The sequence below is a fragment of the Kryptolebias marmoratus genome, linkage group LG18 (assembly GCF_001649575.2).
Source record: "Kryptolebias marmoratus isolate JLee-2015 linkage group LG18, ASM164957v2, whole genome shotgun sequence".
NCBI lineage: Eukaryota > Metazoa > Chordata > Actinopteri > Cyprinodontiformes > Rivulidae > Kryptolebias > Kryptolebias marmoratus.
In genome coordinates this window covers 14,598,031-14,624,977 of record NC_051447.1, presented here as the reverse complement: position 1 = coordinate 14,624,977, position 26,947 = coordinate 14,598,031, and the positions used below count along the sequence as shown (strand labels likewise).

Here is a 26,947-nt window from a genome sequence, read left to right as displayed (position 1 = left end):
TTCGTTCATTTATTGTGCTAGGTAGTTCTGTGTGTACACGGAAACGGGGCATGACTGAAATTTTTCCAAGGACGTCCCTACTATTTTCAATAAAACATTAAATGTAAGCTTTTTGTCTGTTTTACTCAAGGAGAAAGCATCCAAGAAGAATGGCGAGACGACGCCAGCGTGGGGGGAAACGGAGCAGGCTGTTTCGTGAACGAGTGAGCGCTCTCGCCGAAACAGACGATCCTGTTGTGGCTGCTGGTTTTTGACAGCGGAGGGGGAGCTGGTGGGGAGGAGGACAGTCGATGGATCAGTGGACCACAGCTTGCTGTTGCAGCGGCTGAGAGAGGAGGAGGAGAAGGGGGAGGAGGGGGGGACGGACACACAGTCCCTCCAACACACACCTTCACCTAATCATTTTCAGCAGCATCACTGACAGGGAAGCAGAAAACGGTGAGCGTGAACATCCTTTTTTTCCCCCTTCAAACATGTCTGTTTTCCCCTCTATTATGATAATATTGCTGCAGTGAAAATCTCAACCAGGTGTCCTTTGTTTTGCTGCATAGTCCTGTAATGATAATTATGATCTATAATGACCAGGTGCACGTGATAGATATAGGGAAAAAAATCGACTCGGATTCTTGTGCTTCTTTTTTTTTTTTTTTTTTAATAATAATAATCTGGATGAAAGACGGATGATTGCAGGCTGTTCGCTCTCTGCGCCGCACGCGCTGCATCTTGAGGAGCCTCCATCAAAGCGAGCAGGAGGCAGAGCAGCCGTGTGTTGTCCTGAATGGATTTCCCCCCCCCCTCCCTCCTTTCCTTCCGTGGTGCAGCAGGTTTTGTTCTGCCGGATGGTTGCAGGCAGACAGGCCCCGCTGAACTGAGCGGTTGTCTTGAAGTGATGCTGCCGGCTGGAGCTCACCTCCTCCCGGCTGTCATTTCAGAGGAAGGCAGCGGAACCATCATGGCCTTTGGAGCTATCGCAGATTTACTCTTTATTGTCTACTTTCTCACATAAAACTCAAGCTTTAATGAAGCATTTTTTTTTATATTTGTCAGCTAAAACCGAGGGAAATATCCTTTTTATATAGGCATAATTTAGTAGAAATAAGGAGAAATGGAGTCTTTAGGGCCTGATTCATCGTGTTCTCCTGTTTTTAAAGAAGGCATAAGCCTAATTCTAACATTTTCTGCCGAAATCACAGCAGAAACCAACGTTTATCTTGCTGATAAAACGTGCAAAAAGTGTCAGATTGGGAAAAAATGCAAGATTAGACATTTGTGACCTGTCCTGGTATAATGAGTCAGAATGAGCACAGGCTGCAGTGTGAAAATACAGATTTGTGCCATAATTGAGATTTATGTAAACCTACAAATCCCTGTAATTAAAAAGCACATAATCTTCCTAATCTACCTTTTAGATTGAAGTTTTCTAACAGGTATATCTTCAGAAATATTCCTTTTATTTCTAAATCTTTTAATCCCCTTTGAAACTGACCCCTTGTCTCTGCTGTAGCACCAGGAAATCCCTTTGTATAATGTCTTCATGTCATTGTAAAGCTTGGGGATTCCCCTTTTTAAATATAGGCTGAAATTCCCGACGACGTCACTCCAGACCAGTAAAAATTGAATTTTCAAACCAGCAATCTCCAAAGCAAAACTAGCTTGTTGCCTGGTGATAAGTCACCAAATTTCAGTAAACTACGTATCATTTTGAAGCTTTTGAGATGGAGAATTTGAACATGACAACTCAATACTGCAAAATTCTTCATTGTGACTCCTTTTCTCAGCACATTTTTACGATCGCCTAGGAGTAAGCAATCCTGGTCCTCGAGGGCCACTATCCTGCATGTTTTACTTGTTTCTCTGCTCCAACACACCTGATTTGAATTAGTGGCTGATTAACAGGCTTCTAAAGAACATGAAGAGGGAATTAAACCCTTGAATCAGGTGTGTCTGAGCAGGGAAACAAGGAAAACATGCAGGATAGTGGCCCCTGAGGACCTGGATTTCCCACCCCTGCAATAGACCAACACAGATGAAATGAAAGGCCCAACATTCCTTGAACGAATGCTTATCACCCACTGCCTAAAAGTTTGACTAAAATCATCTATGTGGGGAAAGGATGAAGTTGAAATTAGCGTTAGTAATACCTCGCAAGTTCTCAAGCAAGTTATTAGTGCTCAGAGTGTGTGTTGGGGATGACTCTCAGCTACTGCTTCATCAGATCTTACCTCAGTTTCTGTAAAACTGACCAGGTTACAGCTATTTGTGTTTTACCTGTGGTGAAATTTATTTATATAGCACTTTTCCGCAACAAGGCGACCCAAAGTGCTTTTTCCCAAATCTTATTTCATCTTATTCCCCCCCACTGGGCTGTCAGCCATGAGCCATTACTCATGGCAGATGTGGTGTCACCATCTCTGCTGCTTCTCTTCTGTTTGTCCACGCCTCATTAGACGAGAAGCCGGTTGAAGGAGTTGATTGTCGGTTTTAGCTGCGTTCTGACCGCTTCACCTGGAAGTGATGGCGTATTTTAGGACGTGGACGAGCTGTCGTTTTGGCTTCAGGCCGTTTGGGAATCAGGAATGGGATCAACTCCATTATTTTGCCAAAAATCTGGTACCTTTTAGCTAGCAATGTACTTCTTTTAGTTTTTAGCTTGTGTTCTGCTTCTTTTAGCTCTAACGCCTCAGTTTAGCTTCTGCAGCTAAGTCATTCAGCGCTCAGCATTTACGCTGCATTTTTGCAGAAATTCTGATTTCTTTGGTTTCATTTGATGTTATTCTTTTCGAGAAGTGTAAGGTTTTTTTTTTCATGTTGCTGAGACTGCTGTGGAAGCTGCAGCCAAACGAACACAATCAGCATCAAACATCCTTCGGGTTAATAGCACCCTGCAGCGATGATGGTGCATTTGTTGGTCAGGAGAAGGGGAGGGGGGGTGTAAACAGTCTCGTTTTGCCCTATGGCTCACAGCTGAACATGTTCGGCTGTTTTCATTACATCATAGGGGCATTAGAAATGAACCTGATGGGCTGAGGATTGATGGATTGGACAGCAGGGATGAATATTGGTAGGTTTCTGAAAGAGCAGATGCATTTGCTCCCGTCTTCCCTTCAAGACAGATGGTTTTTAATAGGGTTAGTTTTCACTAGTTGTGGATGTTTTTGATAGAGAATGGGTGGAAAATCTTGCTCTACATCCTACAGTTCAGTAAATCATGCTGTGTAATTTTGGCATTTTAAAAAAAATATATTTATTGATATTTTTCATTCAAATAGGTATAACAATATAAATCAAATTCCCACCCTTCCCTACCCACATAAAATCAGCACATCACCAAGCAACCACACAGTCAAAACAGCAAGAGATTAATATACCACTAATTGATCCATGTTTTTCCACAAGCATGCATACAGATGAAAACAAGAACACAAATTACTAAATGCTAACAGGTCAATCATTTGCGGTCTCTTTGCTGAAGAAATTTTAGTACAGAATCCAACATCTTTTCAAACGTGTTGATTCTGTCTTCGTTGAAATATCCCAGTCTTTCCAGATGCAACATATTTGCCATTTCACCCGACCACATATCAAATGTGGGCACGGAGTCCTTTTTCCAATGTTTCAAAATCAACCTTTTAGCAATCACCATACCAAACAAAACAGCCAACTTCTCACATTTATTGGCTGAAGGCAAAGCATCAGAGGCCCCGATAATAGCAATAAGTGGATCTGGGTTCCATTGTTTTCCAAAAGCTGTTGAGAAAAAAAAAGGAAGACTTTCTTCCAAAAAAATACAGCAGAACACATGACCAAAAGGAGTGCATCAAATTACCAGTAGCAGCCTTACAGCGGTTACATATTGGGAATCAGCTCCTCCCTTGAGTAGTGGAGTCTATGTATCATTTTGAACTGTAGAAGTTTGTGTCTGGCATTGACTGAACAGGCTTGTATACTTTTCAAACCCTCCTCCCACACTTCATCAGGTAGCCGCTGCCCTAACTCGTCTTTCCAAACTGTCTTAATTCTGGTTGTATCTACCGGCATGTTACTGAGGATCTTATAAAATTATGACACTGCCCCCCAATTGATAGGATCGAATTCATTTATTGCTTCTAGGGTTTCGTGCTTGATTAAAACTCCAAAATCTAATACATTTTTCCTAACATAGTCCCGGATCTGCAGAATCACTGACGTGTCCCCCAGTGAATAGCGAAGGGACATGAGATGTTCTTATTGGTAATGACCGACGCAGTTGGGTGTGAGTAAATTATTTCAATCCATTTTATAAATATGGGCCCAAAACTAAATGTTTTAAGAGCATGCATCATATAAGGCTATTCTACTTGATCAAATGCACGTTGTGCATCTAGCGAAATAACCATAGCTTCATCTGAACGATTTGAGTATATTATATTGAAAAGAAAATTTAGGCATTTTTGAATTAAACAAGACTATAACTCATCCTGAGACTGCACAGCTTTAGTGGACCTTTTTATTAAAGTAGACACATAGTATAAATGGGAGCAGAATGAACAAAAATGGAGAGAACTGCTGGAACTCGCATGGACATATTTTACAAAAGTTATAGTTTAATAAATGTGGTTAAAAGGTCAGTAATGGCACCTATTTTTTTACACTACATACATCTGCAGAATAGAGCGCCAGCAAGAGTTGTTTGTGTGGATCAGGTGGGCAGATGGGAGTGGGGGGTGAGGGGGGTTTGGGAGCTGAAGACTTGCCAGACTGGTAGAAGCTGTCACTTGCAAAGTGTGAAAACATGTCAGCATGTCTGGCAAAGTGACTGATTTGGTTTCATATGCTGAAACCTATACAGGAAATTATTCTCTGCTTTTGCTGCAATTATATTTAGGTTGCTTGGCCCTGATTATCTGTGTAACGAGGCAAATGGGCCTTTTTACAGTTTATTAAAGCTTCTTTCCAAAGAAATGATCAATATATGAGCTGCTTTTTTATAAGGGTTGGCTTACAAATTGAATACAGCATTTAAAATGATGTAAAACGACACATAAACAGGATAAAAATGACAAAAGAGATGATGAATGGACAATGTCAGTCCATTGCAGTCACAGAGATAAAAACAACCACATCTAAGGTACAATTAGAATCTCCAATAACCTAACAAGCATTGTTTCAAACTGTGGGAGGAAACCAGAGGATCTGGAGAAAACCCACATTCATGCAAATTCCACGCATAAAGACCCTAGCCAGTAGTCAAACCCTGGACTTTGTTGCTGCAAGGCAACAGTGCTAACCAACTGCAAACTATCTACTTTAGACACATACAGCTCTAAATGTATGAACAGAAAGAAATTAATAATGGCCAAAAGGAGGTCCAAAATTAGGTTTAAGGTTGATGCACACTGAGCAGAAATGGCAAAGTAACTAAAACTGCCGCAAAGGAAAAGAAATAGAAAAAAGCAACATAAAATATGTGAAAAGACCCACAATGCAATCCAAATGTTCAACTGAAAGAATAATAAGACTTTAACAAAATGAAATATTAATCTGAAATATTACGACACAAAGGGAAGAGTGTAACAAAGCAACCGAAACGAGGTCAGAAGACAACTGCAGAGATACAGACTTCAAAATAACCTGGATGGAACAAATTAAATCAAAGAAACTGAATGGCTACAAAGAGAAATAGAAAAAAAAAAATCAATGCTAACAATCCAAATGAGATTCAAAAACGTGGTCCTTAAATAAAATACAAACAGATATAAATTCATCAAAATGAGACAGATTTATTAAATTGGGGCTAAAACACGAAAGAACAATGCCAACTCAAAAAGGGCACACCAAATCAACAGTTTGACAAAAAATGATAAACTTAAAAGACAAAATAACTGGTTCACATCAAAATTAATTCCTAAAAAAACTCAACAAAAGCACAAAATGAGCTAAAACTTGTAATAAACTAAATATTAAATACCTTTTTGGACAACTTTTGCAAGATAAATGTTAAATTCACACAACCAATTGTAAATTTCCATCTGGTTGTGTGTCTCCTTCTAATTTGTCTCGTTTCGTGAGGGTCTTTATGCACATTTGTGTTGTCAATAGTCCTGCGAGGCAAGTACTTATACATGTCTTCTAATTCTTTGGGATCAGTCTTGAAGAAAACAAAAGAGTCGTGTTTAAATCTCAGCAGTGGGAGCATAATTCATTGGACGTCAGGCTTAAAAAAAGTGAAGTTAACCCCATCCACCAGAATCTTTGTCACAGCTTTAAAATGATTACTGAGGATTTAGGTCACAGGAACTTTTTTCAAGGCTCCAGGGTCACATGACGGCTGGGAACCAACCCTTCAACAAAGATGTTTTTAACAGGCTTTAATCTAACCTCTGCCAATTGTTTATATATAGTGTATATATTGGATGGGGTTGAAGGGAATTGGATTATTTGCTGGATGCAAGAAACAAAAATGGGGAGATTAGTTTGGTGTAAAAAGTCTGTCAGGATTTCTACAGGTTATGATCATGTTTGGCTTCTTAATCTTTCTTACTGGCCTGTTGATCCCAAACATGGGGACACTGATAGATCAGCCTGGTGTCATCTCCTTCACTTCGGGGCATGTTTTCCCTCTACAGAATGTGATTCTTCTCTCATTTATTAGGGAGACCCTTTTTGTTGACCATCTGCTAATCGTCAGTGTAACTGCGTACAGAAAGGAAATTGCGTCTCCAGTGTAATTGAGCCTTTGTTTCCTCCATCCTTCTTGTCTGACCCCAGAAAGAAGGCCGTTAAAAAGCCATCTTGTCCGTCTTTGCTTGCACTGAATGAATGCCTTTGTGGGAGGACACAAGCCACGCAGGCAGCCAGTGAGGAGAACGGAGACCAGAAGCGGTTCTCAGGGCGGAGAAGCCATCCATCAGCTTAAAATGAATCTGTTTACTGAGAAACCAATTAAATGCTGGCACTTCCTGATGTTGCTTGGAAAACTTGGCCATCTGTCTACTTAAACATCTCTTAGGGCTTGTTTTTTGGTTTTTTTTTTTCAATGTTGCGGGCATGTTTATTCCTTCAGAAATCCATGGTCTGCTGGCAGTAACTAAGGACGCCACATAGCACCTACCAAGATGGTGGCACAAATTCTGCACTGTGGTTGACCATTCCAGTGTAGTCCTTTTCCAGTGACTTGGAATACAATAGCCAATGATTTATTGAAATTCATGCAGCCCTACTTGTGAGATTGTACATTTTCGATCCAAACAAGACCGAAAGTCCAAATGACTAGTTGTAACTTTTCCTTATGAGCTTTAAGGATGCTTTTGATGTGAGCTGAACTGACCTACTTGTGACTAAGCTGTAGGGTGCATGACTTACTGTAAAAAGGGAGTCATTTCATTAGTCATTCTGACTCTGCATCATTTGAGGCTTCTGGATGTCCTCCCTGGATCTAAGTCAAAGGCATTTCCCGTCAGTGATGTCACCCTCCGCCACTCTAGCTGTCGTGTCGTCTCTGACATTTTTACCCTTGAAACTGCTGAAACGGATGTTTTTTTGTTGTTTTTTTCAGAGGCGCAGCCAGACGCTCCATTGTCCAATCAGAGCCACGTTGTGTTAGTCACCTTGGCTTTTGGCTACCTGACACAATGCATCACTGCTTGCTGTCTTAGCACTTTAGTTTATTGCAATGTGACACCAAATGTGAGTCTGTTCAACTAGAACGGAGGGTGTTTCAAATATCATGAAAGCACTTCTTTGTAGGTTTTCCACATATATTAGACAGAGGTGGTGTTTATTATGTTTAGCTTCATTTTGGGGGCTAATAATTCTCAGTTGCACTTATTGACACCCATTTAGAAAGGTTTGTAGCATTGATTTACTACACATTTATGATTCAAGTAATTTTAACAATCCCCCTATAGCACTTTTTATGTTATTTAGGATATGGAAGGATAATGATGTTCTGGACTTTATGTTAAAAATTGTGCCCTATCATGTATGTTATTCTTAGTATATATGAAAGTAACTGAAAAGCAGAAACAACTATAATTTTAGGCAAAAAATCCTTCATTATTTAATGTTAATGTTATGTTCAGCAATATTTTTTTGTTTCTTTAAATTAGATTTTTTTTTTTTTTTTTCACCAGGGCAAACTTGGTTTTTCAACAGTAGCAAAAAACTTTACACTCTGAAGTGTCTATTCTGGGATGTTCCTCTTTGCCATTAAAATGGGGGTCAAAAAGTTGAAAATGTTTGGAATGGGTTTTGCTCGATTTTCCTGCAGTTAACAGCTGAAGATGAAAAACTAAGAGAAAGAATTGATTTAAATGAAAGTAAGCAAGCTTTTTTTTTTTAAATTAATCCAGCTGATGTGTTTTTCTGCAGTAAGAAGTGACATGAACAGATGCCTGTTGCATCATAAACCTTGTGACGTCATGACGTTGTCTTGTTCTTTAAATTCTAACTACTGGGATGTCCCGGAGCGCTGCATGCAGCGTGACGCTGGCTTCCTTACTGGTGTGTCCTCGCAGCAGTTTCCCACCATATGCACACTGCTGGTACTGACCCTCGTCCCACTCCATCTCCCTCTCTGATCCGTGACTCACAAAGTCAGTTTAACCTTTACCCAGCTAAATTCAAGCCAGCACTTTGTTTCTACCCACTGGCTATGTGCGCCCACTCTTTCATTGGTTCAGTCCTTTTATGGTATGTTGGAGAATATGACTCCCGACTGTGTTGTTATTGTGAGTCGGGGTTTTTTTCTGCACATTTAATTGATGTTATTGTAAAAATGCTGCGTGCTGAATGACCGTCACACTTTGCTAAAGTAGCTGAAACTGCATTGTTAAACTTGAAACAAGCAGAACAGAAGTTAACGTAGCAAACTGTAGGTAAAAGCTAAGACTTGCAAAGCCGTAGCTAAGAAGATATAATGGGCAAAACGGTAGCTAAATGCTAAAACAAACAAATTCAGAGCTAAAAGCTAAATTAGCACAACAGTGGCTAAAAGTTAAATGTAGCAAAATCATAGCTAAAAGCAAAAGGCAGCAAAGCTGTAGTTAAAAGCTACAAGTAGTAGAATAGTAGCTAAAAGTGCAAACCTCTAGCTAAAAAGGGCAAAATGGTAGTGTTAAAGAGTAGCATAACAATAGCGGAAAGCTAAAATTAGCTAAATCAGAGCTAAAAGCTAAAATTAATACAACAGTTGCTAAAAGCAGAAAAACCATAGCTAAAATCTGACAGTCCCATAACTGTAGCTAAAAGCTAAAAGGAGTAGAACTATAGCAGAAAGCAAAAAAAAAACAACAAACTTTAGCTAAAAGGAGCAGACTGCTAGCGCTAAAAGTAGCAGAGCAGGAGCTAAAAGCTAAATTTAGCAGAATGATACCAAAAGGTAGAAGTAGCAAAATGTTAGCTAAAATCAAAATGTATCACAACAGTAGCTAAAAAGCTAAATATAGCAGAAGAGTAGCTAAAGGCTAAAAAACAGCATTAGAAGACAGAATAAGAGTGAAGATGCTGAAGCAGATTTCAAAGAGAAGTGATGAAATTAAAAAGATGTCAACATATTTTATATGGGGGAAAAATATTTGTACATATTTTGAAAAGTATAGAAAAGACAAAAATCAAAGCACCTATCTCCTGAACAAGCTGAATGTTTTGATATATGAAAGGTTAAAATAAAACTAAGTGAGCAGAAGCAGTTTCTTTGCAAAAGAGATTTGAAAAAAAAAACTATAAACAGGAAAACAAAAGTGTGATTGCTGATTTACATTTTAAGATGCTCTCATGTCTGTAGTTTTCTTATAGATTTACCCAGGAAATACTTTTTTTTTTTTCTTTTTTGTCGTTTGGTTCAGGAAATAACCCAAGACAGACGAAACAGGAGAAACCCAAAACTCAGGAAATTCCTTCACTTTGTTGCATCTTCACTCAGGCAAGTCATCTATTACAGCTGTGAGATATGTTACCTGTGAGAGATTTACTCCACAAAGGCCCATTCGTACGTGGAGGAGTAACTACCCTTTTTTTAAAATGGGTATCACATGAAATTCTCATGGTTGCTTCCTCTGTGTAAACAGCCCTGAAACCAGGTAGCACAAGCTATCAGGTGACAAGGGTGTGTCCTGAAAGTGCTGCTTCTCTTCATCTGTTTGGTCAGCACTGACAGAGCTAACGCTGCCGTTCATTCTTATTTCAGAACTTGACTGATGTGTGTGTTCTTTAAATTAGCTTATAGACCCAATAAAGATCACACAAACTGTACAGTACATCCTGTTTATGAAGGAGACATTGAGTTGATGCAGTGTTGGACATTGGAGCCTCACTTACTTTTGGAAATAAAGAACAAACAGTTCTTTTTTCCCGACTTTTCTTTTGTTTCAAATTACTCTTCAGATGAGACCAGTTTTATATAGCTTTGCCTTTTGGATGACGGCACAAATATGTATCAGACAATATAAGACAAACAGGCAACACTCACTGCTGTGGATTCCATAACGATGTCACGTCATAAAGCAGTGAGCTGAAATTTATTTAAGCCACACATTTGATCTTTTTGTTGTTGATTCACAGTAAAGTCAAATGCTGCAGGTGGAAAGAGAAAAACAGGAGTTAAAGTAGGAGAGAAGGTCAGTTTGACATTAGAGAGGAGTAATGCAAACGTGCTTCATTGTGATGGCATTAATTACAGGAAGTACAGCCTGGACTGCAAGCAGGAGGTTTCAGGAGACGTTTTTACATATGAGAACGTCCTCACCAAACTAAATATACCTTTTACTGACAAAATAACACAATTCAGTGATCTTTTTAGTTTTTAGCCTTATTATAGATACGGTTTCTGCTGGTTTGTTTATTAAAACATTGAGTTGATCTTTTTACTGTTAATTCTTTTGACAGCTTTAGAGTCAGAAGTCTTTGATAGTTTATTTCCTCTTGGTCAGACTATCAGCCTTTTTGCAACTCTTGCTTATTGTTTTATCACTTTGTGTATTTTGGCAGCTTGTGTGTATATGTGTGCCACATACATTTCTGCTTTCTGCTCAGACGTCTGGCCTTAGTTTAAGCTTTAGTGTTAGTGTGCTCAAGGTGAAGATAAAATATGCAACACCAGGCCAGCACTGCAAACTACCCTACAAGATTAACTACAAAGGTCCTTTCAGCCATTAAAATGATTCCTGTTTGAATAATGGATAACTTCTGTCATATTATATTAAAACATCTCTTATCTTCTTGCGTAGACGAGCTGCTTCTTCTTTGGTGAATCAAAGCCAGACAACAACCCAGAACACTGACATGAATTATTCAGGAGCTTTTGTTGACAGTACTTGACATCCTCCATGTAAGAGGCTGAAATTCGGTGAAATTGCAGACCAGCGCAAGTTCAAATTAGGTGTAGGACTTCTCGTATTTGTTACATTATGAAAAAACAGATTTTCTCTGTCATTGTTCTTTACGTTTTTATTCTTTCTTTAAACTTTGATTTTGTGGTGTTTAAGAAACAGGAAAGTGATGGAAAAACACATAAATTGATGCTGAGGACATCACAAATCCAGTCAAGTGTCAGGACTTGAGCTTGTATCGACACTAAGATTATTGATCCGCAGATTAGGATGAAGGACTTAAGTCTAAGTGAAGCCATAAGCCTCCTTTTTAGACAGCTGAGGGGTTCCTCACAAGCTCAGTAAGGGTTCGCTCTGTTTATCTTTGTCAGCCACACAGATAGATAGGCATTTTGTTTGATCTTCCTTCAGTTAAAAGCAGAAGGATTCAATTTTAAAAAGAGCCAAATGGTTTTTAAGGTCCATTCTGTCTTAATGTCCCACAATTTTTTTTTGTAGGAAGTCATTATTTCGTTGTGCTTGATGTTACTTCAAAAATGTAGTTGTTTTTGAGTTTTTTTTGTGAAAAGGAATCCACAGTGACAAAAGACAATAAAGATCATGGAGGGCACTAACTAAATACTCCTCAAGAAGACATAATGCTCAAACAGAATAGAGGGCACATTTGCACAGATGGAGTACCATCCCAGTGTAAACTCTTGCTTGCTTGTCTGAAAGCTACTCTCATTAGCACAGACAGCATCTGTTTCTGAAGTACCAGAGGGCTGACTGGGGCCTTTGTATCGAGATGGCTACAGCCTCTCTTTTACTGCTGGGTCCATGTCTGGCTAAAGCCCCAGCCAGGCTGTGGGCCCTGCAGCAGCACTGAATGTTTCTGCGTATCCATGTGCACCTAGAGATGGGCTGACTGATAGCAACCTGCTCATTAAAGCTGAGCTCTGAAGTTTTCCACCAAATAATCTGCTTTTGCATTAATGAGAACTGCTGGAACACGACACCTAGTGATTCTGTCTTTAAAGCTTTAACAAATTAATACTCCAGAACAAAATACTCTACTATTGTAGACTTTTAGCCTTTATGTCTTACAGTGAAATAAAAAATCTGTCATCACACCACTTCTGCTGTTCTAGAAAAAACAATCCTCCATATACATATTCCGTGTCAGCAGGAGAGCACTGGCCAGATTTCTGCCAAGTGGCTGACGGCCAAGTCGCAGCAGATGTCCAATTGTACAGTAACTACATAGATACCAACCAGATCTTGCCTCAAAGTACGATGATTAGATTAAAAATATATCTGCGGCAATACCACAATTAATCCACTTTGAGCAGAAATGAATAAATCAGGTTAGAAAGTGGAAAGCACGTTATATAATAGATGGACAGGAGGACTTTTTCTGGTGAATGAAGCTAATGGGAAATTGCTTCTTTCTGTCCGCGGTCAAAAATAAGGATACAGATGAAGTACATTTCTGTCAACCAGGGTATAGTTTGGATTTATGTACCCTCCAGGGTTGAATATTGGACCTCTAGCTAAATATATGTCCCTGTATGGGAGCCTGAAAGGTACATTTATGTTCCCAGGCAGTAAAAGGTAAATACATGTACTGTATATGTTAATGTACAAACTATTAATTTCAAAGTTTGTAATGAACATATCTTTTAGTAAAAGTCTATATAACTAGAGAAGATGTTGCTAAGCAATGAAGAAGCTGAAACGGAGTCGTTAAACTTTAAACAAGGAGAACAAAACCTAAATGTAGCGGAATGATAGCTAAAAGAAGCAAACCGGTGGCTTAAAGGTAAAAAGAGCGGAACGGCAGATAAAAGCTAAAAGAAGCATCAGAAGACATAAATGGAGCAAGTATGCTGAAGCAGATTTCAGAGAGAACAATGTGTTTGAAGGAAATGAAGAATTCTAATATACATCTATGAGGAATTTTATTTTAAACAGTTAAAAGTTACAAAAACCAAATGCCATATGAATGGTTAAAATACCACAAAGACTAAACAGGAAAACAATAGTGTGAACAATCAACTTTCACACTGTTAGGTAATCAAAACAAATCTATCTACATATCTGACTTCGGGAACATGAAACAGAAACATGTTTTTGGAGTCCACTCACTAGCAGTCAACAGAATGAACAAGGTGCTAATTATAGTGATAGGACATTAGGACATGCAGACAATCTTCTCCTAATCAGTTGATATGTGTGGGTCAAATATTTACTATAAGTCTGTGACTGTCGGCGCTTTCAGGACAATGCGGCAGCCCTTCTGCTTTGTTTTGCCTGTTGGATTTGACTGTGGGCCAATGTTTTGCTTATTGTAAATCAAGGCAAATGTAGGAAGCAAATGAAGTGTTCGTGTACGTGTTCAGGTGCTTCACCATATTATATTGGGTAAATGTGTGTTTCGCTCTCTACGCGCCCCAGTAAGGAAGCGGCACCATTTCTGTTTTGTTGAACCATGACACCATACAAATGAGCCGCACCGAGCTCTTTTATTTTGCTGCCCGGGTGTGGTCACGACTCGTCGTTGTCCCATAATTCAAAAAGGCGTGGTAAAACATTTGCACATGCCCTCTGAAGCTTCATCAAGGTTGCTTTTGTTGGCCTGCGCTTTGTTGTCAAGTTAACAAAGTGGAGGCAGACGCCGCGCGAGAGCCATCTGAGAGTTATACGACCTCAAGCCACACAAACAAATACGGCACTTTATTAATGCAAAAACAAAGCAGATTAATTCAGTTTACACAAAGGCCTTTATTGCACGATGCTGTTGATCAAATACTGGTTTGGTTTTGTCTGTTCGTAACCTTAAGTCCTTATCCAGAAGTGGGTGATATGGAGCTTTATAGAGCTTTCACTTTAAATGCATGGCAGCAGCTATATGGAGTGGAATTAGTCACTTTGTGTTAGACGTACATGTAGAAAAAATAAAATTTAAAAAATCACCTATCCTGTACACCCTATAAACTGTTCTTGTTATCACCGGTACAGGCACCTTATTAGTTTATAGTATGAGAGAGCAAAATCAGGAAAATACAAATTTACCATCAGTGATTACATTGTACACATATTGTACGCCATCTTATTTTGTTAAAGTACTTGTGTGCTCAGATGGAGTTGCACAATGCTTAAAATCAGAAGACCTGAGATTGAGTCCTATGTTGTTACTCTTAATTAAGCCAAATTTGGCTAAATGCAAACTTCTGCTTAACATCTGAAACTACATTTAATTTTACAATTTATTTATTTCCACTTTCAGGACAGTTTTTGGCTCATTTTAGCAAAGTTGAATTTTGAACCCAGCAATGCTCATTAGGACCTTGTGTAAGAGCACCACGAAGGGACTTGAATTAAAATTTTTATGAACTTGGGGATATCTTGCGCTCCTGAATAGAGCGTGGTTATGCAAACCTGTTTACTCTGTTCTGTTTAAATCACAGTCAGAAGGAGATGCAGCACTGTTTTAACCCTTTAAAGATTGAAGTCTTGGAACCATCGGGTGCCCACGATGACTCCTGATGGTTCTTACATTCTCCACCGTGTCCTAAAATTTATACATGCTGTTTTTAACATGGGTACTACAGAGTTAAGTAGTTCAAACCTATACAATACAATAAAGTAGTGCAATTTTTGAATTTCAGATTAATTTTTCGACAGTAAAGTATTTCGGTGTGACAGATGGGCTGTCCCAAACGCAGGATATTGTCAATGGATTGATTTTGCATGATGGACTCACCTGTTTTCTCCTTAAATATTTTCCTAAATGAATATGAAACAAAAACTAAACTGTCTCACAGCAATTTATAAAACTGTCCCAAGATTACCCATTGCTTATTTGACCAAACATTGATTACTATCTTTTAACAGTTTACATTAGCGCCCATTTATGCTGAATGATGACTCAGCTATGACGTAAAAATTCAGCTAGAACACACATGGTCTTTGCAGGTTATTGTTGTGGTCTTCTATTAAAAACACAGTGGGCTTCCCATTACACAGGATAGATTGTGATAGGATTGGAGGGTTTCAGGCATACTCAAAACCTCATTAGGAAGATTGTTGGGTGTTTATCATCATGGTCCTGGGTGGAGGGTGGTGGTAGTGTATCCATGACATGGAGCCTGTGTGGCTTGGTCATTGAGAATTTGTAGCAGGACTGGCTACATGCTCAAGCTGCAATTGTGACAAGGTAAGGGGATGGCGTTGTGCTAGTGTGATCTAATCTTCTAGCACGTGCAGTAGCTACATCCTGACGGGGGTTTGAGAGTCAGGCCAGGTCTGGGCCCAGTGTGGTTGTGCGCATACGTTGGAGTACTCTTGTGGGAATGTGCTGCTGACATGCAGAAGGTAGTGAAGGAGCAGGAGAGCATTTATGGAACTTGTGGGGGGGAGCAGAAAAAAAATAGTTTGGCGAGTACTAAGAACCTAGCAGCGTCATGATTGCCTTCCGACTGATGGTTTTCCAAAGCTGCTGTGATCCAACCACAATGTAATAGGTTGTGTTGGTTGTAGAGAGCACAGCTAGGGTCGCGATCCTGTGTGAAGGGATGAACATCAATCCTCTGACATGACTCTCTCAGTACACCAAAATAACCTAAGTTCACCTCCTGTCTGATCAAGTCAAGTTCTAGACTGACAGGTACTTTATTTTTAAACTTCACTTTCATTTTCAGTGTCTGCCTGGCTTTTTCACTTGCTGTTTGATTAGATTCAGAGGGGTAAACCATGCAGTTTAGATGGAGAAGGCATCATGCCTTGCCTTCATTGATCCTCACATACAAGGATCTCTTTTTCACCTAAACTAGGCAGGTTTCAGGGAGAACATAATGGAATGGTGCGCAGGAGGACTGACACATTGATTTCCTTTGGGTTTTGTCTTAAAAACACACACAAATCATTGGAGAGGGTTGAGTCAACAATAAAAGCTGATCCAGATCCTTGACATTCTAAAATTAGAAACTGAATATTGTCCCACATTTCCAGTTTAAATTCTTTCTTCTAGCATTATGTTAAAAGGTTGTTTTCTTATCTGGGATAGAAGCAGTAAGTGTGCCTCGATAATAACGCTACAATCAGGCTTCAATCCTCATGCGTGACTTTGTTGTAGCATCATAAAATTGATCTCTTCTACTTTATTCTCACTTGGTAACACTGCTAGACAGGAAAAAAAAACCAGCGTGATTCTACACTTTACAGTGTCTGCAAGCTTTTGTGTCAGCTTGTCGCCTCCTTATCACAGTTTCAAAGTGTGTGAGAGCTGCTAGTAGTCCTAAATTAATTAGATCCAGTGGAGAAATCTCTCCCTGATAGTGTTGCTAATATTAGCTGGCCTCAATCTTTTATTCTCCTTCTGTCTTTTGTCTTAACGTGCAGTCAATATTAGACACCTTCCAGGCATCCTTTAAGTTCATACTCTTCTATTTGCACGCTCCGGTCAACAGACCTTTTGTTCCTCACGCTCATTTCCACAGTTCTGTTTCTCGTTTACCTCCACTCTCATGGCTTTCCTCAACATCTGTGTCCATCTTTGCTTTCCCGTACATCCTTTTGTGGTGTTGACTAAATAAGATGGTCTCCTTGGTGCTGTGTGCGCAGACATTTTTTTTTTTCAGTGTTTCTGACATGTCGTGTCATCGATGTCCAAGTTGTGCCCCGTTAAGCTATTTTTTTTTTCTGTGCACTTCTGCGTCACTCTCACCATGGTGATGAGCTGCAGCCTTGTTTGGCCTAGTTTTCTTTTTTTTTATTTGTTCTTATATATTGAAAAATGTTTTTACACCCATCAGTTAGGTTGTGTGGCTGCAATTGAAATACTACTGCTAGCTGCTGCTGTTGTGTGTGCTTACAAAATTATAAACAGAATTCTACATAAATTGTTGCAATGACTTTTGGGGGTTTTCGGAGCAAAAAGCTAAAATAAATTATAGATAAACTTTTATTTTTTTGGCCTGGACATAGCCAGGTGTGTTTTTGCTGACTTTGTGTTCATTTGTGTCATGCACAGCTATAAAGTGTTTTAATTTTTTTTTTATATTCTCGTGAATCATTTTTTTACATGTGAAATTTACCAGATTTATTGCAATTCCAGGATATGAACAATGTAATTTTAAAATGTGATTCATTTATTTATTGGATGAAAAGTTTGCAAGCAGGCTTGTTTTTTTCCACTTTAAAACATGACAGAAAGTTTGAAGTGTAGTTATGTTTGTGTATATAGAATGTGTCTCCTGTAGGCTCTTCTTAAACGTTGCATTCTATTTACCCAAAAACGTGGAACCTGGTTCTGGGAATGACATGAGACCTGACTTGACAGTGTTCCAGTTTCAACTCGAACAACCAGTAGGATTTGCTAATGGTCGTGCTCAGCAACCAGGCTAACTACTGTTAGCAATACGAGCCAATAACAATGATCAGTATTGACACCTACATCGGCAACACCTATTGTTTAGAAAGAGAACTGCAGCAGCACTGGTATAAACAGCAGCAAACACTATAAAGTGTGCTTCAACCTGATCATGTGGATCAACTAATACTCCAGGTGAAAAACGCTGACTTATATTTTAATGTTCAAAACTTAGAAAATTGAATCTTGCTGCTCCTTCTGGTTTATAGAAAGGTTGGTAAACAAAGAGTTTTATTAATCTTTCACCTCATTTGTAATTTTTTTTTAGTTAAGTTTTATGAAAATGTACTTTTATTTATAAAGCAACTCAATAAATTTACATTTATAAACAGGTCCCACACCAACAATTTTTGCGTTGGGGACCTGTGCTGAATTCTTTTGCCTTAGTTTGCGGGCATGAATTATTTTTAATATTGTTGGACATCTGCTAAGAGGTGCCCAAGGCTGAGTATTTAGAAGGCATTGACATTTGCATCAGCATTTTTTCCCTAAAGTCGACAGCGAACAAGCCACAGCCATAACCAGCTAACTGTTTTATTTAGGTTCCTAAATGCTCCTCTTCTTTCACTCAACTTATCTACCTTTTTATATGCCTAAAACATTTAACTTCCTGCTGAAAGTCAGATACTCTATGAGGGACTGCGTGTTTGTTTTAATCGAGATTTTATATCCTGGGGAGGCTTCACTAAAATCTACAAATTACAATAGAAATCAAACCTTATGACAGGTCTCCCAGTCTCTGGGATTGATTTAATGGAGTCAGACCTCCTATAGTTTGGGTGGTCTTTTTGTTTGCACTTCATTTCAAACGTTTTTAGGTCATCTTGTAACATAAAAGAAGTGGGGTTCTTTTTCCACAGCAGGTCACTTTCTTCTTCTCTTCCTCCAGACATACAATTTCTCGTTTGAAGGGTTTAAAATGAGCCAGATAATTCTGTTTTTTAATAGTCTACGAGTTAGAAGATAAACAGTAGAAAGATTATTCCAACGGTTCTTTAAACTCGATTTATCCTTCTCCTCTTGCATTCTCTGTGTGACACTCTTGATGTCTGTATTGTGTGCACTGCTTGGTGTAGAGTGGGAACAGCGATGATAGCGGAATTGTCCCGTTTAACGTCTGGAAGGCAGTAAATCTTCATGATTAAACCCAGCTCTTTGAGACTGCTCCTTTTGTGTGTGGGACTGGACTGTGTGAGTTGTCTGTCATCTGAAGGATGCTCCCAGACTGGTAAAATTAAAAACTTTTGGGGGATACCCATGGCAACCAAACCTCCCACTCAGTCTGTGTCTCTAACACACATCAAACAGACAAAAAAGAGAAGGTGTGGGTTTTGAAATGTTCCATGGAGATGTGAAAAGTAACTTCAACGACCAACCTGACACTGGTTTGTGGTATTTTTCACTTTACTTACAGTTCAAGACTTGAGTTTGCACTATTTTACACTAATTTTCATCTGTCGGGGCACCAGGAACTGTGACCTCAAAGCTGCTGAAAGTGTGGAAGGTTCTTTTAGTATTTTAGTATTTAGGTGGACTTTTGAAATGGCAAGCCAAGGATCTTTAAAAGTGCTGAATCACAGTTACATTTAATTTGCTCATTTGTAATTTAATCACCTCATTCTGAAGAATTTTATGGTAAAATAAAAGTAGAAAGCTGATGCTGTGATTTTACAATGCATCTAATGTAACCTTTGGCACCTTTTGAATTGCAGTGTGTGACAAAAAGGCATGAAATGTCACAACATCTACAGCCTGTTTAGAAACAGCAATAAAATTAGCTTCTTATGGATTTAGTTTTATTAGCCCCAGCATATTAGTCTCCCAACCTTGACTCCTCTCCCTGCCGTTTGTGGGGCCAAGTGAAGGTAGGTTTCTGTAGCTTTTTATGATTAATCCCTCCACCCATTTTTCCAGTTGACAGAGTGAATGACATCTACTAGGGAATAAATTTGGTTTTATGCTGATAAGCTATTAATGTAGTAATAAAAAGGGTTATCTGCCATTATCAGTCAACCACTGGCATTTACATAGATGAATATTTATCTGTAATACATAGTAAGTGTGATGTAAATTTACTGCAGTTCGTTACAAAATCGAAAATCTGTTAGCCAGGAACTCTTACAGAAACCTTTAAAATTTTTGCATATCAGAGACTAGTTAAAGAGTAACACAACAACAAGAGGGGAAAAACTAATTAATGCATTCAATCATGAAAAGGTTAATAATACCGTTTTTATTATTTTATAGTAGAACAACTTCAATTACTTAATGCCCAAGGGGTGTGAGACAAGGACACAGATCACTAACACCCACAAGGTCACATTCTTTATGAGATTGTTTGTCACTTTCTGTGAATAAAGGAACATGTAGACAGATGTTTATGGTCATAGAACACACACACACACACACACGAGGCTAATGAAATCAGAGCCTTTTCATACACAGATGGCACTGTACAACTGAACAAAACAGCTGTCAGGCTTCTACGAACAGACAGTAATGTTCGCTTCCCAGGTGCTACAGTGTGCGCGGGCTTCTCTTGCTCTGCTGCAAACACCTTTTGTCTTTATTTTACTTGTAGTTAAAGCAGGAGGCAGCCACAGAAACCCAACACAAAGCTTCTTTTGTCATGTGAAAAGAAAAGAGTGGAAAGCTAACTGTTTTAATACAAGTGTAGCTTTTTTGTTTTCCTGCTGTTTGCTCAACTCTGGGGCAGCTGGTTTGTGGACTCTGACCCTTTTAAACGAATAGCTTGTCTGGACATCCTGTACAGATGTACCTGGGATCAAACTGTCCAGACTCAGTCTTTACCGACTGAAGTCTGGACATTAAACTTTAAACAAGGTCAAGTTGTTTCTCCTGTTTCTTGTTTAGAAAGCTGTTAAATCAAACTTCATTTAGGTTATTTGACACCAAGTTAAAACATCCAGTTTAAATACATGTAAGTAATATAATATTGATTTGAAGTTGTCTAATCTAGAAGTGGGGCGAGGTAACGAGGTGTTAGGCGCGTCCAGCAGCTGCTACTTTCTCTGATTCCTCAGGGATTTTCAGACGCGCACACAGATTTCTATTCACGCCTGGGGGTCAGTTTAAGAATCAGACACATGCAGTTTACTAGCTCCCTGTGGATCCATTAAACCTGAAAGCTAAGTGAAACAGGAGACTAAATCAAAATTGGCACTGGGCCTGTGAATATACAGCCTTACTTTTTAAAAAAACTAGCTATAGATGGTGGAAAGACATGGAGACATGAGTTAAACAGCCTGGTCAGCAGTTTGACACTTTGTTAGCTAACAGATGTGTCAACACCTTTGGGTGGTTATTCACTTAAAATAAATGTAGGGGGTGAAGCCTTAGCAGCAAGCTTCTTTACTATCATAACAAGAGGAAACTACAAACCAATCTGTCCCCTATCGCCTTTAACGCTAACTAAATATCATGTTGTTGAATTACTTCTGGAAAGCTATTAAGATTTGGTTTTCTTTATTTTTTGTCCAGATTAAAACTGTGTTTCATGCTAAGATGAGTTGGTGTGCTGCAGGAGTATTTTTCCTCCCTTTTTCTGTCTCCACGGCAACGAGCCGGAGCATGGGGTCAGCTCTGTTCGGTTCCTCCCAGTATTTCTCCCCTCTCTCGTTTTGCTCTCCATCTCCCCCCTCGCTCTCTGATGATGAAGCGCTTTTAGATTCTCTCCTTAATAATGCATGTTTTCGATCTCTACTCGCTCCTCGTTTTTTCGCGTTTGTTCTTTTGCTCTTCTCTCTCTATCCATCTCAGGCACTTCTTCTCTTATGTTCCTCTCTTTGCCTCCGTTTTGATGTCTCGGCGCGCTGCTGTCTCCATTCATTAGGATCTGACACCCCTCCTNCCTCTTGTCTCAGCTCAGATAAGATCAATGCGGACCAAGTTCAAAGGCAGATCAGTCAGCAGGCGTCGAACTGATCCAGTTCGGCCTGTTCAGATCAGTAAACTGAGTTGCCTGAAGAAAAGACAGATTTGATGCAGGATTATAAAAACACAGTTACTGTTGAAATGAAGTCTGCCTTCTCGTTTTGTTGAAACAACTCATTTGGTTGGAGCTACTCGTATAACTGAAGAAATTACACTTTACTAGAAAATGCAGTGTGAATGTAGAGCGCTGAATGACACATGCTGAAGAGGCTGAAACAGGCATGTTAAAGCTAAAATAAGCAAAGGCTAGCTAAAGTAGACAAACACTAGCTAAAAGTGAAAAGTAGTAAAAGGCTAGCTGAAAGCTAAAATAAGCAAAAAGCTACCTAAAAGCTAGAAATGGCAAAATACTATCTAGAAGTTGAAAATAGCAAAAGGCTAGCTAAAGACTAAAGGTATCAAAAGGCTAGCTAAAAGCTAAGCATAGCAGAATGGTAGCTAAAAGCAGCAAAGGGCTAGCTAAAAGCTAAAAAACAGCAAAAGGTTAACTAAAAGTAGTAGAAATAGACAAAAAAGCTGAAGCAGATTTCAAAGAGAACTGTTTCTGAAGGAACTGAAGAAAGTTTAATGTATTTCTGTATAGGAAATATTTTAAAATAATTTGCATTGGTTTGTACTTTTTATTTTTAAGTATAACAGTAACAAAAAACATAAATCATAGCACCCATATCTGGAATGAGCCGAATGTTTTTGATATATGAATAGTTAAAATGGCACAAAGTATGCAGAAGTAGCCAAATTAAAAAAAAATTGTATAGGAAAATATAAAAAACGGGGACAGAAAAGTCTTTCTCCTTTCTGCTAACTCTACACGGGTGTGCTTTCTTTGTTACATTAATTTTTGCTAATGTGAGATAAATGTAGAAACCCTCTGGAGGCTGTGATAATGCATTCATGGTCACAAATGGGGGCGGAGGACACAGTGCACGGATGTGCATGTTAGTAGGTTGGCTTTAATTTGTGCCTGCACCCTGCTGTAGGTAGAGGCCATATAAGTGACAGTCTTGCTGATTAACGATCATGTGTTCAGCAAGACACAGTCATTTACCTGGTCTTCTCTGGGGGGGGGTTTAATAAATGTGCACCTCTGTTAGGAAGTGACTGTGAGACAATGGCTTTGTGTGATGAGTTAATTCAAGTCCGTTTGCTTTGAGGACTAAATTATTCCCTTTCTCAATTATATTCAAACCACATTTAGCCATGTTTATTAGAGGAGCTCAGATTCAAAGATTTTAATAACAGAAAAAAACTAGATAGTATGTGGTGGATGTTTTATTAGCACCTGCAGAATGTCCTTTGCTAATCAGGTCCTTTGAGGATGTCGATGTCCATTTAATTTGATCTAAGTTGCCCAATGAACATTTCCTATTACCATACAAAAGAGGAAACACAGTAATGGTAGTGTAGCTTTTGTAATTTTATATATATATATATATATATATATATATATATATATATTTTACATGGAGAAGACCATTCTAAATGTAATTATTCTTTGTATAGTATATTGACAATAATAATCATTAATTCATGTGGTTTGACGCTTTGATACAGTTTTTTTGGAACAGTTTTGCAACTGTTTAAAAGAAATGATTTTACCACGGTTGAGAAACAACCAGACTGATTACAATTTTCTTGTTTTATGTAGCAGATTCGACTCACCGTCTGAAGACAGAGCCGCTGAGATTTAATCCAAACTGGTGAGTCTCAAATTGTTGTCTTCTGGGGTTGGTCCATTACACTCGCAAATTGCTCACAAATCCAGTTGGTCTGAGTGGGTGAGGTGGTTTAGGTTTTGATCTGTGATTCTAGAAGCTGCAAAAAGAGGTGGCATTCATGTCATAATGTGTATCAAGCTGGATATAATGTCTGATTTGCCATGTTGATTTTTGCTTTTTCACTTCTTACTCTTGAGCCCATTGTTCAGGTATAGCCACGAAGGCAACACTGTAAAAGTAAAATAATTTAAAAACTTACTTATAATATGCCCTTTCTTACCAAATGTGTGACTCCAGCTGGTTCTTAGGTTTATGTAGTTTAAAAATACAGATTTTAAAAGGCCTTTATTTGTGAAATGTAGATGTTTGCTTTACAATGGCAGTGTCCAAAACAAAAAAAAAGAGGAGAAAAAAAAGGTCAGCTTGCAAAAATAAAAAGTGCTGAGTGTTGAAGCGTGACTCACAGCTGGCAGTGAGTGATTTATACCCTCTGCAGTCTTGGCTTTGCACTCTTTGCATATGCAGTATCTGCACTCAGAATCCAATTAGTTATTCAAGCACAAACAGAAGCGTAATCACTGTTGTCACTGTTCTTTTGTGTGACTATGAAATTTGTTTGAAATTGTTAGTTATATTCAACCGGTACTGGAAAACGTCTTTTGTTTGTTAGCCTGTTGCGACCTCAATTTGCTTCAAGTACATGAAAAAAGTAGTGTGGAGTCACAAATTACCAAACAACCTAACAAACAAGTAGTTGAATATACTAATAAACAGAGGGCACATTTATCAGTTTTCACAAATGTGACAACCCACAAAACCTTGAAGTATTACTTGAATTTTATTTTAGTAATTTATATTCTTAAACCTGGCCATAATGCTAAAATGATTTTCCCTAGTGCTGTGTTGAAGGTTGCATCCAAATAAAATAAAAAATAAAAATCTAGCTCTTAAAAAAAGAAAACAAACTATCCATCTTGGATCGGGGTGACTTCAGAAGTTAATTAGTTGTAGAAATAAATCCACTGATTACTTTCTAAAAGTTTCACTAAAATCTGTCCAGTGCTTTAGGAGATATTTTGTTAACAATTGACTGACTCCAGTAGCAATTGGCAGTGTTTTTAACACAGATCTTATGCAATTGATTAGCACTCAGAATATGCGTTAGAGATGACTCTCAGCTACTACCAGGCCAGATTTTAACCCAATATATATGAAATTGCCGATGTTATTGCCATTTTTGTTTTGGCTAAAGTTTATTAGCTATGGATATTGTGCTAACACATGAGACAAACAAACAGACAGACTCGGGCAAACAGATTATTGCCAGATAAAAAGCATTGTCAAAAATTTCTATAAACTGGCAAAAATGCTTATTCAGAATACACCCAGAATCTGACAGGTGAGAGGACGTTAGAAAAGCCAGCTTGTGTTTGGACACAGTATGACTGGAGCAATAGGAGCCACAAGGTGCAGAGAACTCACAGACTCCGGTCCACATCCGGACCGAATGAAGCCAGTGCAGACCTAGACCATGTTACTATTTCATTGCCTTGAAACGCATTGGTACATTTCAGTGAACAGTAGTGTGGCAGATTTTCTGTTGCAGACTCACTGAATTCGGAGTGTTTGCAGCCATGCAGCCGCATTTTAATCGGCAAACTTTAGAAATTCTCAGCCTGTTTTCGTGTGCATAGCTTGCAGAGCGGTATTCTAGTCCGTGTACGATACTTTGTTGCCCACATCGTACCTACCTTTTTTTTTTTTTGGGGGGGGGGGGGGTTGACTTTTTCTTCTCAGAAGAAGACAGTCTCATCAAACAAGCTTGAAATTTTGTATATTTTAGTAATTTCCTGTTTTAACATCACAGCTGCCATCTCTACTACCTATGTTTTATGCAAGACACACATTAAACACAAGAATCTTTGGAAGGATTTGTTTATCTCTTCTTCCAGACCTTTGAACTTTTCTATAAATCAGATTTGGACCTTTAAATTTGAAGTTTGAGAATGCCTGCTATAGATTATCTTTGTTTTGCATTGCCACCAAACCATACTACAGGTCTAGCATAGGAACAAATAAAAGACTTGGTAGTATTGAGCCGCTAGTATACAACATGCTGCATCATGTGGAAATCCTATAATATATGCCAGCAGAGAGCAATAGTTTTAGGAAGTAGAGCAGCAGAGTATTGTATAACCCATCACTACAGTGTGTCCACTTTTAATTAACCTCAGTGTTACTATAACAGTCCCATGAGAGCACTCAGGTCCTCTGAGCCATAATTTAAATGTTGAGTTATCACAGCATTTTAAAAGAAAGTCACAGAAAGTGGTTCGGTTCGGTTGCTGCAGGTTGCGATGATGGATTTCCTCTCTGCGGCCCTCCTGCTTCCTCTCACCTCCCATCCACCCCCTCCATGAGTAATCCCGGTGAACAGATGGCAGGAGGAGGGACCGGAAGGGAATGCCAGCTTGTTGCGTTGCCAGAGTACCGTCAATCAGACCCCTCCCACTTGCACCTTTTGCCCAACCTGTCCCATCAAGGCCTTTACATTCCTGTGTGCACGTCAAACTGCTTTGCCCTTAGTGTTCCCCTCTTGTCCTGTCATTTCACTCAGATAAATGCTGTAATGGGGCGATCAACTTGTTGATTCACATTGTGACTTTGTGTTTAACCATTCAGTACTGCAACAAAAACAACACATGCCTTAGAGGTTTAACAGTCTTGTCCCGAAGGACAAGAGCTGCACACAGTAACTCATGATCTAGTAACCTCTAGAGTCACGTATCAAATCCACGTGCATCTCTCAGCTCATCGATACCTTTTACTTAACAGTAGCACCCGGGAATACCAATGAGACTTGGCTCGTGTTCAGGCCCAGGCGGTTTTAGAGTCACGCTGCATCGGAATGAAACCAATATTGATTTTAAACCTTTTCATTCAACGTGCAGGGTCGTTGTATGTTTCATTTAGGGAAAAACACTTCACAGTTTATACAGTTCCATCTGGGAGATGTACACCCAGCTACAGTCTTCATCAGCTGTGTTAGCTGTAGTTGAGAAACTGCAAATCCCAGGTTCTCAACAATATCTAAACCTTTGAATGCTGCACAACTTCAGTGAGCAGAGAAGGCTGATGAGCATTATCATCACCCTAAATAAAGTAGAGCAAAAATCCCTTATCATTACACCAACTAATTTAAGTACAGAAAGGTTTTTATAATTATATTAAACTGTCAATGATGCAAAAAACAAACTTTGCAGAAAAAAATACAATATACATCAAGTATACATTTAAAAAACGTGGGAATTGAGAATAGTTTTAAGAGACCAACACTTGTGTATAAAATGTTTTTTGAACAGCTTGATTAAAACCTTTCCCTCCAGCCGTCCCTCGCTGGTACCAGGCCTCATCGTTCATTTTGTTCACATATTTGGACTGACCCAACTCCTAGTCAATACTGTCCTGCATTTTTGTCGTCTTGTAGTTTAATCTGACCTGCTATGTTGTCAGTTAAAAAAAAAAAGATTTGGTTCTTGGTCTATAATTACCATCTT

The 26,947-nt window shown here is 38.9% G+C and overlaps 1 protein-coding gene across 12 annotated transcripts in view; it reads left to right on the top strand.

Annotated features, from left to right (window-relative positions):
- nrcama (neuronal cell adhesion molecule a) overlaps positions 1-26,947 on the top strand; it is a 54,931-nt gene that overhangs the window by 155 nt on the left and 27,829 nt on the right. For all 12 annotated transcript variants that reach the window (XM_017424880.3, XM_017424872.3, XM_037981358.1 and 9 more), the window contains exons 2-3: positions 131-438; positions 23,321-23,372. The gene's annotated coding sequence lies outside the window, so the exon portion shown is untranslated. The remainder of the gene's footprint in view (positions 1-130; positions 439-23,320; positions 23,373-26,947) is intronic.